Raw genomic sequence first — 15,456 nt, 5'->3', positions numbered from 1 at the left:
TTGGGAAAGTCTGTGCTGGATGGAGCGCTTGGCTATGCCAAATCCGTTGTAGCGGAGGAGGTGGCCTTGCAGCTCGGCGTCCAGCGCGACCATGCTTTCGGGGCGTTTGGTTCCCTGGTTTATTTTTAGCACGTGTCACATCGAATGTTTAGATACTAATTAGAAGTATTAAACGTAGACTATTTACAAAACCTATTACATAAGTGGAGGCTAAATGGTGAGATGAATCTATTAAGCCTAATTAATCCATCATTAGCAAATGTTTACTGTAGCAACACATTGTCAAATCATGGACTAATTAGGCTTAATAGATTCGTCTCGCCGTTTAGCCTCCACTTCTGTAATGAGTTTTGTAAATAGTCTACGTTTAATACTCCTAATTAGTATCTAAACATTCGATGTGACGGGTGCTAAAAATAAGTAAGAGTAACTAAACCAGACCTTCATCAGGAAAGATCTCGAGATGATGCAGGCTTTCCTGTCTTCCTGAGGGCCGTGCACGAGGAGTGAGACGACCACAAGGTGCTCATGAGTCATGACCTGGGTGTGATGGGGCCTACGATGCTGAGGATTGCCTCCAAGATTGTTCCGTTCATCTCAACAAGCCATCTCAAGATCCAAGTCTGCAGAGGACGCTGGGCTGTCCGGCTTCGCCGGTGCAACAACAATGTCAGGCATCGAGGAAGCACAGCGGCAACAGAACAAGTCCAAAGCAGATCTCATTCGACTGATCAACAACAGAACTACTCTAGTGGCGCTGCAACTGACTGGCGTACAGAGATGCTCAGGAGGTGAGATCGACGTCAAATCTGTGCAGTTTAAAGACGGAGCAGCGCCTAAGCTTGATATGTTAGACTTTGGTCACAGTGGCCGTGATGGAATAATCAATGCTGGGTTGTTTTGTGGGCTAGCATCCCTACAAAGCCTCAAGAAATTTGAGCTGAGCAACAGTAGCTTCGAGGGCAGTGAAGCATTCGTGGAAGACGTGCGGGCCCAGCTTGCCCAGAACCCAAACCGGCCTGTTTTGATAAAAAAAAAGATGGTAATTGCTGTGGTGCCACTGCAAACACTCCAAATCCTGGATTTGTCACCGGACTTATCCATCTCCTCTATGCAATTGTATCTGAACAATTGACGCATGCCTCTGTCAATTTTTCATTTCTCTTGCTCCTGTATTGAACCATTGATGTATGCACCTGAACAATTCTGAATCGGTAGTGTGTCATGTCATTATCCTACTATCCTGGGTGGTGAGTGTGTGTGTGCCTCTATCCCAGTTGCGTTTGTGTGCCCACGTTTTTTTTCCTTTTTTTTTTGGTTCTCTTGACGAGATCTGCTCTTGACATTTTAAGTTCTTGACCAATGGCAATATGCCATCAAATCCTTAATCAAATGCTGAGCATCTAAAAATTACAACAAAACAGGGGCAAATTGTAGAGAGAATCGCATTTAAATACCTGGGTACCTTAGTATACTTGCTCGATTTCTGCACTGCTTCAGCCTGCTGGACTAATTTTGCGCCGCGCTCGCCGCCGCCTGCCTGCCGTCAGCAGGCCTGCAGCCGTGCACCCTGGCATGCTGCTCGCCGGCGTCGTCGCGCCCAGCCGCCTTGCGCCCGTGCCGCTCCTAGCGCCCTGCCCACGGTGCGCCTGCATGCACTGTGCCCCAGAAGCCGCCCTTGCCAGCGCCGTGGCCCGTCACCGTAGGGTTGGGAGTTTAATGGCGACGGGGGCTCCTAGCTTCGGTGTGCTGGATAAGCAATATGATTTTAAAGTCTGTTAGGTTCAACTAATATGCCTAACTTATAGATAAATAAATTCAACATTTTTGAAGATTACATTCAACATTTTCTGAAAAATATATTAACATTTACAAATACTACATTCAACATTTTTGAAAAAATAACTACTTTCAACATTTTTCTTGAACTATCACTAGAATGGATTCAACATCTACTGCAACCTATATCAACATTCGAAAAAAATCGGTTTCTTCTCCGGTAGTGGTAGCATGTGCGGCGGCCCGGGGGGCGGGGGGGGGGGGGCAATGACGGTGTGCATGGCCGGGCTGCTCTCGGCAGCAACGCGTGGCGAGGCCCAGCGGTGCCGCGGCGCGGGGAGGCGAGGACGCCCGACAGTGCAGAGCCTGGCGGCGCAGGGAGGTGAGGAGCTCGGCAGCGGAGGGAGGGAGGAGACCATGGCGGCGGGGCCTGACGACGCTTGGAGGCAAGGAGGCCTGGTGGCGTAGAGCCCAACGGCGTAGGAAGGTGAGGAGCCCGGCAGCGGAAGTAGTGAGGAGACCCCGGCGACGCGGGGAGGCGAGGAGGCCCAGCGGCGCATGGAGGTGGGGAAGCCCGACGGCATGGTGGGCAGCGGCGGCGGGGCAGCACAAGCACCGCGCGACGCGGGAGTAGTGTGGGAGGCAACGGTTGGGGGAGGAGATAAGGTTGTATTGGACGGTCTATATAGATTTGTTGACGCTCGTTATTGACACACTGATTTTTACCATTTAACTATTGTTTTCATGCATATTCTTATACTAATTAGTCACTTGGCACCTGAAATAACCCTATTTTCATATATGCAAGATATTTTGGAGGATATTCTGTTTTCACTGGAAATTGAGCTAAATATGCATTTTTGATAAACCCTTGAATGAGCAGTGGACCAGAGGAAGACAAAGACCAGGAGGCAAAAAAAGGGTCCAGGCCGATCGGCCTGGTGCCCCTCAGGCCATCGGCCTAGGGTCTTTTGATCCCTGTCGTGCTCGTTTTTGGCAACCCATCCTCCAAGATGACTTAAGGACTAAATTTGTGAAGATATGACAAGGATCACTTCGGGATCAAGGATGAATCAAAGAAGATCAAGTGGCAATTTGGAAAGTTATTGAAGATCAATCTCATCCCGAAAGTACCGACGTGTCAATCCCACATGCAAGTGAAAATAAGCTTCTATAACATCAGAAGACTTGGGGACAAAGAAGGATGCAAGAGGCTACAAGGAAACCCTCCTAGCCGATCGGCTTGGGGCTTTCGTCGCTCCCCTCGCCTCCCAATTTCTGCCACGCGCTTTCCATACTATAAAGTGTCGGAGTTACGGATCCAGTAGTCCACGAAGGGGTTACCTAGGTGGTTGATTTGTAGGCAAAGGCAATTGTGAGATCAAGAACTCAAAGGTGATCACGAGAACACGAAGGGGCACAAGGGTTTTAAACAGATTTGGACCTCCAAAGAGTAATACCCTACGTCCTGTATACGTGGATTGTATTTCTTAGTATAAGAATCGATGCCCTAGGAGGGTGCCCTTGGCCGCCTTATATAGTTCGTGGCCAAGAGTTACAAATCGGTTTAGATCTAATCTACTCGGTCTTTACATGAAGGTATTCTAAGTCGGATTACAATACGTGTCCCACAAAGTCCGAGTAGATTAGGACAGCGTAGTTGCCTTGACGTGTACTCCAAGTAACTTTGTGTCCTCGACCCGCACGCCCTGGTTGGGTGGGCCCACTTATCATGTACGGCCAGTATCCTGGTCGGTGGGGACCCATAGGATACCCGTATCCCTCAAGCCCCCGAGCGATGTGTAGGTGAACAGGAACTTGAGGTCATCCTAGGGAAGCTTGAAATGAGGTCGGTTGAAGCTATGATGATGTCATGGTGATGGAGAGGCTGCGCAGTGCTCAATACGTAGAGCGAAGACGAGTGCCGAGTTAGTGGAGGTCAGGCATCCAACAAGTCGAAGCGAAGGTTGCAGAGGGCATCGCAAGATGGACTCCGTGGGAGTAGCCCCCGAGCATTGAAGCGATTAGTATAATCGGTGCAATGGTAAAGAAAGGTAGTTGTCTCTATGAAGCAATCTTTAGTGTCTAGGTATAGCCATGGGAGCATGCCGACCATAAATTTGCGCCCAAGTCTCTTGCAGGGAAATGTTGAAGCAATAATGGGTAAACGACAAAAAGGTCCTTCTTCACGGGAGTGTTGCTGTATCAGTGGAGCAGCACGAGAGTACCTTCACGGGGACTTTGCTTCGTCATGGTATCTATACAGGGATTCTTTTGTTGCCACAGCATGTGCATTGGAGTACTGTTTTGCTAGGAGAACTGCACGGGAGCTGGGGGGTAGGGGGCGTTGTTCACCAGTACCTTGAAGATAAGGCTAGGCACCAACGTGAATACTGTAGAGACACGCTGGTGTGAGGGGGCTCTGCTGTGCATCCACATGCGCTTACTGTAGCATCTTGGAGGGTAGCCGACTGCTTGGCTATAAATTGATCTGCCCTTCATCTTCGAGGGTCATGGCTTGGGTTATAGTGCTTGTTGGATTGAAGCTTGTAGTGTTTGATAGGTGTAGTAATCACCAATGCTCTTGATGCTAGAAGAATTCTCGTGAAGAATGCCCAGGTGCTCCTTTCCTCTATAGTCTCTGCGATCGAGTTAGGAGGTAACGATGCTAGAAGAATCCTCGTGAGGAGGCTGTATCGTGAACCCTCCCAACTTTTTCCAGGACACTGGCAAGGAAGCTTGAGCGCAGCTTTCTTGTATTGCACTTTTTTCTTTTTTTTGCCTTGCTGCTTCTTATCTTGGGGTGTCATCTATTCTGGAGCTGTTCATACACGCTTTGTGATATTGTAAAAGCCTAGAATTTGATTTTAGTCCAGTGAAAGCTTCTCTTTATATCTATTTTTTGTTTTATGAGGTCATGGAGGAATGTTTTGTCTTTTGGTTTGTAGTGCTGTGGAGGTAATCCAAGTAGATTTAGATGCCCGGCCCTCGAGGGTGAGTACTCACAAGGCTGTGGAGGCACGCCGAGTAGAATTATGTGCCCAGCCCCTGAGCAGAGGACTGGTGAGGGCCGCGGAGGCGCGCTGAGTAGAATTAGCCCCCAAGAAGAGGATTGGCGAGGGCCACGGAGGCGTGTCGAGTAGAATTAGGCGCCCAACCCTTGAGGAGAGGACTAGCAAGGGCCGCGGTGGCGCGCCGAGTAGAATTAGGCACCCAGCCCCCAAGGAGAGGATTGGCGAGGGCCACGAATGCACGCCGAGTAGAATTATGTACTTGTCTCTGACGATGGATGATGACAGTGCCTCAGAGGTGCTCTTCCGCAAAGATCTTGAAAAATCCGTCAGGTGCACATGGTGTTTAATGGAAGGCACCACAGATTGCACCCCTGCACAGTGCTAACAGTAGGGCCCGTGATTTCCGTCCGCAATTGACGCCATTTTCTCCTTTAAAAATGCAAGGGTCGCGAACCGTTGTTGTTCGCTTCTTCAATCTCTCGCAGCGTCGCGCACCTAGACCTCACTGAGTGCTCTGCCTTTTCCTTCATAAAACCCTAGGTTGCGCTGCCGCTTTCTCGCACGTATCGCCACCGTTGCCTGAACTGTTGCATTGCTGCCACCCGAGCTGCCACACCACTGCTGCCGCCATGCTGTTTTATGCGCCAGAAAACCCTAGTGTATTTTAGAACCAATTAGTGGGCTTGCATAGTAATGGCGCAGTGCAATTCCCAATCCTTCCTCGGTGTGGATGAAGAGTGTGATGATGCAAGAGCGGAATGAAGCCCTCGTCAACCGCGGGCTCCTCAGCCCGCTAGAGCTGCTCAAGTGGTGGGCCACCAATGGCCAGGAGTTTCTGTCCGAGGACACGGAGCAAGCGATGGTCTTTGCCCCATTCTTCGAGTGCAGGTTAGGGATCCCAACTGGTGATTTGTTCCGCGGGCTCCTGCATTATTACAAGATTGAGTTGGTACACCTCAATCCTAACTCGATCTTAGATATTGTTGTTTTCATTCATTTGTGTGAGGCATATTTAGGCATTCCCCCCCCCCACTCCAATCTGTGGTGGTATCTGTACTGACTTAAGCCTGTCAATACCAAGGGTAGGAAGGATATGGTTATAGGTGGGGCTGGGTTCTCTCTGCGCCCCAAGAAGATGCATGAATATTTCAATCTTCAGTTGAAGGAGTCCCAAAGGGGTGGCACGCCAAGTGGTTTCTGATTGCTAATCAGAAGCCTGAGTTGCCGCCGTGCAAACAGGATTTGGTCCTGTCTCAGTGTTCGAGTGGTAGGATCAGCTGCCCTCGGTGGAGCAGGTCCAGGTGAACAAGCTACTGGTGAGGATTGCCGACCTCAAGGCACGAGGATTGACGCCTGCGGCGATCAGGATCAACTTCTGCCAAAGGGCCACCCAGCCGATCAAGCATCGAGTACACCCGGCATTCGAGTACTCGGGGTACAGTGATCCAACTTGGGAGGTTGCTAGCTCTATGCCTACTGAGGAGATTGTCCACCGGTTGGGTGGGTTGTTCAGGGGCGAGATCCACAACACGGGCGCCCCTAAGGCCTTTTCTTTGGGAAATTTGCCACCTTTCCCGGTGAGTCTGCATTCATTTTTGCTTAGATGTAATGTGCTTCAAATTTGCAATCGTACTAATTTGAGGCCATTTTTGATTTAGAGTGATCGTTGTGTATATTTCTACCCTCCAGTGTTGCCTGGCGGGGCTCAGGCGATGCTGCCCAAAGTCACGCTGGTTGATGTGCCTGTTGTGCTGCCGCCTAGTCTTGAATTTGAGTCCGATTCCTCACTGGGGCCCACTGAAAGCGCAGCTGGCGGGGACCGAGGTGCAGATCGGGAGACGTGGCAAGCAACTCGCAAGCAACCCCTGTCCAAGGCATCTGTGCCTGCCAAGAAGAAGAAAAAGCTGGCTGGTCAGAAGAAAACTGCCTCGACTACTACTGCCGCTTCTAGGTCAGGTGGCAAGGCGAGGACCGACACACTGAGTCTGGCTGCACAAGAGGAGGAGCCGGAGCTCGGGGGAACTACTGCGTCTGACACGGCGCGCCTTAGGGAGGCGCTAAAAGAGAAGATCCGGGGCAGCTCCAGTGGCGATACCCCTACCCGCCACGCGAGTTGCACCCAAAAATGCGCTTAATGAAGAGTACCCTGTAAGTATTGCTACCTTCTATGATTTCTGAACTTGTTGCAGTGATCTGACCTTTCTGTGTTTTCTACTGTGATGATGATGATGCAGATCTAGGTTGCGATCGGATGACAGCAGCACCCAGTTGAACAGGTGTTCCGGCCAAGCTGAGGCCACCAGAGGTTGCGCCGCTGAAGAATTGCCGACCACAGAGGTCGGAACGGCGGGGGTGGCCGAATCGAGGAAGCCGTGCCAAGTCTTGTGCCGCAGCATGATGAGGTCGGTGCTAAAGCCACCGATGATGGCATGGCCAGCCCTGGGATTGCAATGGAGTCAGAGGAGGAGGTCGGAGCTCGGGACACGGCCGGTGGTGAAGGCGTTAAGGTCGAGTTCCGACTCAAGGCGAGGTCAAGGTTGAAGACGTGGCCCGGGATGGTGAGGGGGATGCCAAAGTGAGTAGAGGACTCTAGGGGACATCGAGGTCGAGGACACGGCCCGAGAGGACACTGAGGTCGGGCAGGTGGCGCGAGAGGGCATGGTGGTGGAGGATGAGGCTGAGGAGGGCATCGAGGCCAATTGTCAGCGAGATGATCCACCCATGGATGGTTCGTTGCCTGGTGCGCCCCCTTCACATGTTGCCCAAGATCCTAACGCCATCCCTTACACCGATACTGAGGTTGAAGAGGACGAGAGGAAGGATAGGGGGGCTCTAGCCGGGCTGCGTGAGGTGGGAGCCAAGATTACCAAGTACCTTCACGTAAGTGTGTTGTCCAACCTATTAGGTTTGTGCTTGATAGTTAACTTCTTCTATGGAGATTTGATGATATGAATTTGAACAGGGATTGGCTGAGCGTGCTCAAAAGAGGAAGGAAGTGATCTTCATTGCGATTGCTTTCAAGAAAGGTCAGCGTGTCTGGAGGCTGAGCTCGAGAAGGCAAAGAAGGACTTCCAAAATCTGCAATCTCACTAGGACATCGAGAGGGTAGCTCATGATGTAATCATGAAAGGTGAGATGCGTTGACCTTTTTCTTTGATATGCTTTTAATTCTGCAGTCTTGAGTTCTGATTTTGTTTCTGATTCTTCTGCAGAGTCTGCGACATAGATTGGTAGGCTAAAATGGAGCCTTAAGGAGAACAAGGGTGTGAAAGCACGCCTCGAAGCTAGCTTTGCTGCTGAGAAGGAAGTTATTAGCTCGGAGTTGTCAAGTGAGTTTTTTCAACCTGTCAAACCATATTTTTCTTCAATGCCAATGTACTGATGCAGGCTTGATTGGCTGAGCAAATTCAAAGAGTAGAGAGGTGAGGCTGCAGTGGGATCTCAAGGAGTGTGAGGATGCCAATGCATGCTTCCAAGAGCAGCACGATGCAGCGGTGAATCGTGAGTATGTGGTTTCCTAGAAGCTGGTCTATGAGGCCAATGCACATAGAGACCTCGAGCGCCACTTAGAGGATGCCGTAGGTAATCTTTAGAATGACCAATGTATAATTGCAGGGTTGGAGTTAGAGCTGGAAGAACTACGGAAGTCGGCTGGGTATGTGATGGATATGATCAAAGCATACGCCGACCCAGCCAAACCAACGCCTCATCTTGATCGTCTCAGAGCTGCTCTGGGTCTTTTGAGGAAACTGCTAAAGGATACCGCTGTTGAGTGTCTCAAGAACACTTTTGCGCTGCTTGTCTCGTACTTCCCGACCACTCCCTTTAAGCGTGTCGCCACTTGAATTGCCACTGACTTTGAAGAAGATAAGAATCCGGAGGTGGCCGAGGAGTAGCATGACATGGCTGAATTGATTGTAAATGGTCTTGACCTGTAAGAAAAACTTTGAGATGTATTAAACTCCTTTTGTGCTATGTTAAATGATATGCATCTCGCTATATTTTAATGTAAGAAAAGTTTCATGCCTCCCTTGGCATATATGACAAGACAACGTGTAGCTAAGGCCTGTAGCCACTAAGCACCTAGCCTCGCCTGACCAGCATCCTGCTGAGAGCGGATCTCGAGCTTGTAGGAGGGGTGAACGCAAGGTAGTCTAGGTTTCGCTAGCTAGGACACCGACTACACGTGTTGTTCATATAGCCTTGAGAGGGGGAGGAAAAAAGGTATGACCCAGAGGTTGGCGAGGTGAAACCCTCGAGTTTAAAACCAAACATGTTGTTGAATAGGTCGGGCAACCCCCGAGCATCTAGCATAGCTCGGAAAAGAAAAAAACAGTAAAGCAGTAGGTACATGAAAAAGGAACCACAGGGGTACTTATTTATTCAACATAAGAAAGAGAAATAGAATACTTAGCTGTTTATACTAGAGATAGAATCATTGTAGATGCTTGATGTTCCATCGGTTGGGGACACCGGATCCGTCCTCCCATTGTAGTTGGTAAGTGTCTGGTTGGATGACCTCTTTGACGATAAAGGGGCCCTTCCAAGGGGCGGCCAATTTGTGCATGTCCTTGGTTGACTGTACTCGGCAAAGCACCAAGTCTCCAACATTGAAGGAACGTTCCTTAACGTTGCGATCATGGTAGTGCATATCTGCTGCTCGTGGCATGGATGCTGGAGGAGAGCTGCTACACGATGTTCTTCGAGACTATCAATGTCAACTCGCCAACTTCTTTCTACCTTGCCCTTTTCGTAGTATTGTATACGTGGGGCACCAAAGGCCACATCAGACGGCAAGATAGCTTCGGAACCATACAACATGAAGAAAGGTGTGGACCCAGTAGCTTGGCTCTTTTGCGTTCTTAGGCCCAGATGACATGGGGCAACTCTCATAGCCACTTGGTGGCGTACTTGGATGCGTCGTCGAAGATGCATGATTTGAGGGATTGGAGGACCATCCCATTTGCACATTCCACTTGGCCGTTGTAGCGTGGATGCACTACTGAGGAGTAGTACACATCGATGAGATTGTCTTGGCAAGAATCCCAGAAATCGGCGCGTGTGAGCTGTGCACCTCGATGAGATTGTCTTGGCAAGAATCCCAGAAATCGGCGCGTGTGAATTGTGCACCTAGGTTGATTATAATTCTGTTAGGCACTCCAAAATGATGCATAATTTCTTCCACAAATTGGGCTGCTTCAGCTGACTTGATGCTGGTTACTGGCTTAACCTTATTCCACTTTATAAATTTATCAACTGCCACAAGAATGTGTGTATACCTGCCCGAGGCGGTTTTGAAGGGTTCGACCATGTCCAGCCCCAAGCATGCGAAGGGCCATGATGGAGGGATGGTGTGTAGGGCCTGAGCCGGGAGGTGTTGTTGCTTTGAAAAGAATTGACAACCTTTGCATCATTGAACGAGCTCCATTGCATCAGCTACTGCTGTAGGCCAATAAAAACCTGAGCAAAATGCTTTGCCGACCAGAGTGTCAGAGGCGGCATGGCTGCCACACATCCCCGAGTGGATTTTATGCAACAGTTCAATGCCTTCGCTGCGCAAGACACATTTTATCAATATCCCTGTAGACGCAACTTTTTTGTAGAGTTCTTTGCCGATGACAACGTAATTAGCATAGTGCCGAGCTATTTTTTCGTGCTCTACTTTATCCTTTGGCACCATCTGATCGGTGATTAAGGCTATTAATGGAGCACGCCAATCTTCTTCTGCCTCAATCATCATGACTTCAATGGATTTTAGGTCGGTCGGGGCCTGAGCGTTGGCTTCGCTGGCTTGGTTGGGATCCAGGATTTTGATAGAGGGCTTCTGGAGATCTTGAATGAAAATGCCGATCGGGACCTGCGCACGTTTAGAGCCGAGTTTGGATAGGACATCGGCAGCCACGTTATGGTCCCTAGGGACATGGTGGAACTCGAGGCCGCGAAAGTGAGCTTCGAGCTTGCGGATTTCTGCGCAGTAAGCATTCATGGAGTCCTTGGTGCAGTCCCAATTCTTATTGTCCTGCTCTATGATGACCTTCGAATCGTCATAAGCAAGAATACGCTTGATTCCAAGGGAAACAACAATGCGGAGTCCATGGATGAGAGCTTCGTACTCAGCGCCGTTATTGGTAGCTTTGTAGTGGATCTGGAGTACGTACTTGAGTTGTTCGCCTTTGGAAGATATGAAAAGCACGCTTGCACCGGCTCCTTCGAGGTTAAGGGCGTCATCGAAGTACATGACCCAATGTTCCGACCTTTCTAGGGGGGTGGTTTTTGAATTTCCGTCCATTCTGCCATGAAGTCGGCCAGAATCTGTGACTTGATCACGTGACACGAGCGAAACTCATCAAACTCATCGAGCTCCACAGACCACTTGACAACTCGGCCGTTGACATCCCTGTTATGCAGGATCTCGTCGATGTGTAATGAGGAGACTACACATATTTTGTGTGCCTAGAAGCAATGATATAGCTTTCTTGAAGATATTAGCACTGCAAAGAGTAGTTTCTGCACCTAGGTGTAGCGGGTTTTCAAATCACTGAGGAGTCCGCTGATATAGTAAACTAGTCTCTACACCGCGTAAGCGTGGCTGGGTTCTTGACGTTCTACGACTAGCACGTGCTGACCACATGTGTTGTGGCAAAGATGTAGAGGTAGAGTGTTTCTTGGTTGGCCAGGGCTGTCATGACCGGAGGTGTGGTAAGGAAAACCTTGAGCTCATCGAGTGCCTTGCTGACCTCATTATCCCATACGAATTTGTCCACCTTTTTGAGGAGCTTGAAGAGGGGCAGACCTTTTTCTCCAAGTTCACTGATGAAGCGGTTAAGGGCTGCCATCATGCTAGTAAGTTTCATGACATCTTTCTTGCTAGATGATGTCGTCATGTTTCTGATTGCATCCACCTTGATGGGGTTGGCTTCAATGCCTCGTTTCCTGACCATAAAGCCCAAGAGCTTGTCACACGGGACATCAAAGATGCACTTGCTAGGGTTAAGTTTCCAGCGGCAAGCCCGAAGGCTGTTGAAGGTCTCCTCGAGGTCGGCTATGAAGCTGTCTTCATCTTTGGTTTTGATGACCACATCATCAACGTAGGCCTCAATGTTTCTGTGGAGCTGAGTTGTGAGGCAACCCTGAATAACCTTTTGAAAGGTGGCGCCAGCATTTTTCAATCCAAAGGTCATAGTATTGTAGTAGTACATACCAAATGGCGTTATGAGCACCGTCTTGTCTTGGTCGGCCGGGTTGAGGGCAATTTGGTGATACCCCGAGTAGCAATCGAGAAAGCAGAGCAAGATGCTTCCCGCAGTAGAGTCTACGACTTGATCCATACGCGGAAGAGGTAAGGGGTCCTTAGGGCAGTGCTTGTCCAGGTCGGTATAATCAATGCACATTTTCCATTCACCGATCTTACAAGGATTGGGTTTGCTAACCAGTCGGGATGCTTACATTCGTGGATGAATCTGACGGCTAGGAGCTTATTCAACTCTACCCTAATGGCCTCCTTACGATCTTGGGTGAAGCGACGCAGTTTTTGTTTCACCGGGCGTGCAGTCTTGCTCAAGTCCAAGGAGTGCTCAGCCAGCTCCTTGGGGACACCGAGCATGTTAGATGGCTTCCATGCGAATATGTCTGAGTTGTCCTCCATGAAACTGGTGAGCATGAGCTCCTATTTCTCCGAGAGGTCGGCCCCAATGAGAGCCGTCTTGGTTAGGTCTTCAAGCCCGAGGCAAATCTTCTTGACCCGGGAGGTTAGGTTGTAGTGTTGTGGAGGTCGGCTCCTTCTTAGGGATCGTTAGCTGATCCATTCTTATGTTCTGAGCCTCGGCAACCATGACAGTGGTAATTGCTAATAACTCCAGGACTTCTGCGAGTTGGACTACTCTGTGTTGCATTTGTATGAGGTCTCCACTCGTCGTAGACAGAAAGGACTCCATTTGGAGCTAGCATCTTGAGGACAAGGTAGGTATGGTGCGGGATTGCCATGAACCTTGCTAGCATTGGCCTACCGAAGATAACATGGTACGATGTCTTGAAGTTGGCCACCTCAAATGTGAGGTACTCAGTGCGATAGTTGGCCTGTGTGCCAAAAGTGACCGGCAAAACAACTCAGCCGATGGGGTAGGATCCTTTTCCAGAGACAATGCCATAGAAGGGTTCTTCACAAGGTTGGAGCTACTTGAAATCAAAGTCCATGCGTTTCAATGTCTCAGTGAAGATGATGATAAGGCCACTGCCGTCATCAATCAGCACCTTTGGGAGCAGGGCCCAATCTATGGTCGGGCAAACCACCAATGGGTAGGACCTGGGATCTGGGATATGGTCTACTCGGACCAGCGTAGGTACTGGACTGGCTGTACTGAAATGAAGTGGACCTCTCGCTAGCGTAGCTTTTGCTGGCGATTGCTGCAAAAGGCGTTGTGGCCGCCTACAATAATGTTGACTTGGCGTTCAGGCCATTGGAAATCTCCATTCTGGTCGGTGTTGGGCCGTTGGACATCTTGCTGCGGCAAGTCACGGTGCTCTTCTCTGCTGTCATGGTCATCGCGTCTACTGTTGCGGTTGTCATGGTCATCATCCTGGCGGTTGTTGCGATTGTCTTGGCGATGGTCACCATCATGTACACGGTAGTCACGCTTGTTGTTGTCCCAACGGTAGTTGTTGCGGTGAGGCCATTTGTATTCCACCGGGGCGTCGAGCTCTTTTTTCAAAGCCATGCAGTCTCGTAAAGTATGACGGGCATCCTTGTGGAAAGGACACGGGCCACTGAGGGTTCCATCAAATTCTTCCCGGTTGAGAGTGCTCTGCCTAGTCGAATTGCCTTCAGCATTGTAGATCTCCGGGGCCATTTTCCAAAATCGATGTTCCAAATGTGCTCGGGGCTCGTCATGGAGTGGCTGATTGTAATTATTGGCCTGGCGATGTCTCCGGAATTGGACTTTGGATGCTTCTTCGAGGTCGGCTTGAGCATTGACAACATCCATCATCTGTCCGACCATCTTTGGTTTTGCCTCATACAATTTTTCGAACATCTTCTGGTTTGTCAAACCAGCGCAAAAATACCAAATGATATCCTAATCATCAATGCCAGCTAGCCTGTTGCGGTTCTCGAAGAAGTGATTGGCGTATTCTCGAAGTGGCTCACCTTCTATCTGGTGAACTTGGCCGAGTTTCTCCCTGTTGCTAGGTCGGCTGTAGGTGGCCTAATAATTCTGAGTGAAGGCTCTAGCGAGCTGATCCCAAGTGTCGATGCTATTTGGAGGAAGATTTTCTAGCCACAAGAGGGGAGCAGGTCCCATCACTATTGGGAAATAAGCGACCATCTGGTTGTAGATACCATTGGTAGCCCTCACACGGTGTTGTATGTCTTGAGCCATATAGTGGGGTCGGAATGGTCGTTGTACTTTTTGTTGATGGCTGGCTTGAACATGGGTGGCCAAACAACAGCCCTGAGGCGAGGTGTAAAAGCAGCGAAGCCATCTATCGCCATGTCGTCATCATAACCATCATCATGGTAATACTGGTAGGGAGGAAATCGTCCACCATTGTTGCATTTAGGTGGGTAGTAGGCATCTTCATAATCATACTCATGGCTGGGCGGGTTGTACGCATCTTTGTAGTTGTACTCGCACTTGGGCGGGTTGTATGCTTCCTCGTAGTCATAATCACGCCTGGGGGGATCATGGGCGCCTCCAGGGGCGCCATATATGCGGTCGTAGTCGGCGCAACGACACATCTCATCTTCTTGTTGATGCCTGTTAGCACGTGCTACGTCGCAGTTGGGTACAGGAGCGTCGTAGTCGCGATTGTACTCAGTGCGTCGACACTTCATACTCATCATGCTCGTTGTGGTATTTGTTTAGGTCAGCGCGTATGTTGCGGTTCTGACGGAGATCACGCTCTAGTTGGCCTTGGTCTCCATCATTGCCTCCGTCGCACGGTCGGTTGTCATTTGCTGGCGGCCATTGTTAACATTGTTGTTAACAGGAGGGTTGGCGTTGTCGTGGGTGAGTTGGGCTGCTGGTTGGTTGATAGGTTGAGCAGCCGGTTGAGCAACCGGTGGGTTGGCAAGTTGGACGGCGTTTTGCTCCACCTCCTCTTCGTTGATTGGGTCCAGCCGACCACCCGCACGTTCACCTCGGCGACGGTCGGATTTGCTATGCCCGAACCGGCTCCGAGAATGTCTAGAAGACGTGGACCGAGAGTGTGTGTGTCGGTCATTGAATTGCACCTCGATTAGAGCATTAGTGGCTTGGAGTCGTGCTTTAGCCCGCTAGACCTATTCTGAATTTGGGAGATTTTCCAGCTCGGCGATAGCAGCCCCCAGGTTGAACTGGGATGTAGTGAAGACATTGTGGTCGGCCTGCTCGAGGTCGCCTAGTAGATTGCGGCCTCGTGGTACGTGCCTGTGTCTCTCCCGGGCTCTGCCTTGGTCGGCATTATCACGGTCATTGCGTAGCTCTGCGCGCTGATCGACTACTGCATTCGGGTTAGCGGCATGCTGTAGTTGGGCGTCAACTTGCTCCTACCGGCGCCGTACTACGCAGTTTTGGTTCCTGGCGTTACATCCTTCTTCTTGAAATTCCTTTTCTCCATTGTAAGGTGGCTCGTCAATGGAGACAACGAACGCTTCTCGATCTGGTGTGGAAGAATTGCTCTCATCGTC

Source organism: Setaria viridis, chromosome 3 (genome assembly GCF_005286985.2).
Source record: "Setaria viridis chromosome 3, Setaria_viridis_v4.0, whole genome shotgun sequence".
NCBI classification, from domain to species: Eukaryota; Viridiplantae; Streptophyta; class Magnoliopsida; order Poales; family Poaceae; genus Setaria; species Setaria viridis.
Note: the sequence above shows the minus strand (reverse complement) of the source record.